Raw genomic sequence first — 4,181 nt, forward strand, 5'->3', positions numbered from 1 at the left:
TTTGGAAAGATAAGGATACTGAAAGGCTGAAGTAAGGAATATGCTTTAAGCTTGGAAGCATAAGATTGGAGGGTTCAGTTTGGTGAATTAGCTAGACCTACCTGGAACAGGGAATGCACCAAGGAAACATATGAAGTAAGGCTGGAAAGGAAGGTTGGAGCTAGATTGTTCATGGTCTTAAATGCCTGGTGGAGGAGTTTGTGGAAATTTGGAAAAGGAATGGGAACCACTTACCATGTGAGTGAATAGGAGACTTATTAAGATGACAGCTTCAGTCTGTTCTATTCAAACAAGATGTTGACACCACAAAGTTACAAATGGAAAAAAGTAAAGATATTGAATGAATGAAAAACCATTTGGTCAGCATTATTTATTTATTTATCTATCTATTCATTCATTCATTTATTTATTTATGTTGTCAGCATTTATTATTTGCTAGGAACTGTGCTGTTAGACTTGATTATCATAGTTTTCCAGAAATTTCATCAACAGAAAATAGTTGCTACAGTAAGAAGGCCCAAAGAACTCAGAAAACCACATAGTCAGCTTACTTTGAAAATGAGCTAGAGAAGGAAATGGTAAACCACTCCAGTCTCTTTGCCAAGAAAACTCCAAATGAGATCATGAACAGTTGGATACAATTGAAAAGAATGGACAACAGCAGCAACATGGTGTAGACTTGGAGGCAGGAGGCCCTTGGTTTAAATTTCATCTCAAACACTCACTTGCTGTGTGGTCCCTGGCCACATGACACCATTTCTCTGGATGGGCTTTTACTCTAAGGTTCCTGTAAGCACTAAATCTATGATAGAAGGAAATATGAGTGGATTGAAAAACCCAGGAGACATCTTCACTCTTTTACAAGGACTGTCAACGTCCCAAACAAAGGTTTACTGCCCTTCCCACCTCCCAGAACCCCCAGAACCATGTCAGGTTGACCACTATAGACATCAGGTGAAACAAATGACAGTTTTTCTAAAACTATATGTCTTCATCTTTGGTGACAATGGAACCACCACAACTATACTTGGAACACTTTACTCCCTGAAATGGTACATGAAGAAATTTTAAATGGCATTTAAGAAAGTGAAGTCATACAAAGTAGCTCTTAGTTTGCAAACCTGGGTGACCAGGTGCCCTCAGCAAAAATAGAGATTAGAGGAAAAGGGAATGAATTTTTTGGGAAAAGAATTATAAGTCTTGTCTTGTTCACGTTTGAAAGCAGAATGATAAGCTTTGGTACAAAAGATCACAATGCTCTCTTTTTTGTCATTGTTCAGTTGTCTGACTCTTAATGACCCCTTTTGAGGATTTCTTGGCAAAGATACTGGAGTGGTTTGCATTTCCTTCTCCAGCTCATTTTACAGATGGGGAAGTGAAGCAAAAGAGGTTAAGTGAGTTGCCCAGGGTCACACAGCTAGTAAGTATCTGAGGCTAGATTTGAACTCGTGAAGATGAGTCTTCCAGATTCCAAGCCCAGTGACCCATCCTCTGTGTCACATAGCTAGCTGCCCTTTATGCTTTCTTCAAGTCAGTTCACATGGTATCACACCAAGCTTGTCTCATCCTCCACTTCACCCTACTCCAGTGGACCCATTTGGCCTCAAATGTCCTGGAATCCATTCATTTGTACAGACAGGTTAAAAGGCAAACTACTTGGAGCCAGGAATTCCTTCACTTTTTTTATTTTTCACATTGTGTCTAATATAGTGCTTCTTGAGTAATGAATATTTGTCAATTTAAACTGTCTTATGAGTTTCATTGATTCATCTACATTTATCAAATCCTCATTATAGATTAAGCCACAAGAAGAAGTTACAAAAGAGGAGAAAACTCTCCTCTTGATGAGGAGATAAATACAATATTTCTCCTAGTAACCACTGGTACAGATCGGATGACCTTGAAAGAAATATTTCACACTCTGGGCCTCAGTTCCTTCAACTATAAAATTAGGGGTTTGCATTAGCAAACTTTTTTTCTAACCACTTTTTCAACACTAAAGTCTATAATCCTGTGGCTTTTATAGGGCAGTTAGGGCATGCTGCCAGCTGAAGATCTGCCCCCTTCCTCAAATACTTAGTAATAAGGGAGATGGGAAATAAAAAAGCAAGGATTTTCTTATATTAGGTACATATATATGTGTGTATGTATATATGCTTGTTTGTACATATTTGCTTGCTTGCTATCTCCCTCATTAGATCTATAATCTCTTTGAGGGCAGGGACTGTCTTTTGCCCCTTTTTGTATCTTTAACACTTAGCGCAGTGCCTGGTATATATTGACAGATTGACTGAAAGGGGCAAGATTATACATTTATATGAAGTCAAACCTCAGAACTCCCTCAGGATCCCTGTATTTCAGTGCTTTTGTGATATTCATTATCCATTTTTGTTACTATGAATGGTTCATTCCTGTCATCTCTTCCTCCTTCTGCCCACATTTCCCTAAAGCACCAAGCTGTAAAGTGTGTTAAGTGAGTACCATGGTGTTTCTGGGACCAAATGCCAAATTACTAAGTAATCATTTGGAATTATCTTCCACTTACTTTCAGCGAAGAGCTTTGGGGGAAGGGAAGAAGTAGGAAAGAAGGAATAAATAGAACAAGTTACTGTGATTCAGAACTGTGTAAGTTTTCAGTTTGGACAATTTTCTTCATTCTTACTTGTCTCCTGATTCTCTTCCTACCCTGTTAGTTTTCATTTCCAGTCTCTGTTTCAGATTCATCAACCAAGTCAGCTAGATGATCAAAAGAAGTTGTTTATCCTTTGTTCTTGAAGGGGACCACGACATCAGGGAGGTGATGCCGTGACATGCAAGTGCATTGGATTTAAGTGAGGGAGGCTGTGCAAAGTCACCAGCCTCACTTTCTCCTCCAGAGCCATCTGGGTCCAGTGGCAAGATATAGATCAGGATGACTGGAGATGGCCCCAGATTCAATGGGAGTTCTAGGTTTTTTAATCTAAGGTCTTTAACAAATCTCAGTTTGACAGAGGTAAGGCTAGGTAAGAAATGAGGCAGAAAATGGCCTCTTTTACCTAGCTAAAAAAAAAAGTGACAGGACTAGAGTGCTGGAATTGGAGTCAGGAAAAACAGAGTTCAAACCTACTTACTGGTTATGTGAGCCTGGGCAAATCATTTAATCTTCACCTTAGTTTCCTCAACTCTAAAATGGGAAAATAACAACACCTACCTCCCAGTTATGAGAAAGAAATAATGTTTGTAAACTCTTTAAACCTTAAATGAGTGATATTTTTATAAGCAAAATAGCCAATATTGACATAGTGTTTATTATATTTGAGCACAGTTAGGTTTGAAGTGAATAGAGCACTAGGCCTTGAGTCAGGAAGACTCAAGATACTAGCTATGTGACCCTGGGCAAGTCACTTAACCCTGTTTGTCACAGTTTTCTCACCTGTAAAATGAGCTAGAGAAGGCAGAGGCAAATCATTTCAGTATCTTTGCCCAGAAAACCCCAAATGGAGTCACAAAGACTATGAAAGGACTGAATAACAACAGCTATTACAGGTCAGGCACTTTGCCAGAAACTGATGCAAATAGCATATAAGTGTGACTTGCCCAGTTTACACAACATAAGTGTGTAAGGCTGGATTTGAACTTAGGTTCTCCTAATTCCAAGCCCAAGGATCTATCTACTGGGCCAAGTAGTTATTAATGTCCTGGCAGCCCATAGGCACAGGCTCTTTGCTGTGAACAGGTTGTTTACCTAAGCAGGATGTAAAAAGCTCCTTGAGGGCAGGGATCATTTCATTTATGTCCTTGTCTCCCCTGAGTATAATTCAGTCTTTGACATATAGATCCTTAATAACTGCTTATTGAATTGAATCCAATCACACAATTCTTAGCCAACTCACTTGGGAAAATACACACGTACTTAAAGACTAAAAAGTTGAATTTCAAATCAAACTTTTAAGTAGACCCTGAGAACACAAAGACAGCAACACAGTTTCCTGCCTCCAAGGAACTTTTGGCTGCTAGGGAATGCACAGAGACAAACAGACAGATAGATAAACAAATAGGTAAATGAATGGATGAAAGAAAGGAAGGAGGAAAGGAAGAGAAAAGAAAGAGAAAGAAAGGAAGGAGAGAAGAAAATTAAGGGAGGGAGGGAGGAAGGAAGGAAGGAAGGAAGGAAGGAAGGAAGGAAGGAAGGAAGGAAGGAA

The sequence above is a fragment of the Petaurus breviceps genome, unplaced genomic scaffold (assembly GCF_028583685.1).
Source record: "Petaurus breviceps papuanus isolate PSGF00001 unplaced genomic scaffold, PetGlider_PUasm1.0 582, whole genome shotgun sequence".
Classification (NCBI taxonomy): domain Eukaryota; kingdom Metazoa; phylum Chordata; class Mammalia; order Diprotodontia; family Petauridae; genus Petaurus; species Petaurus breviceps.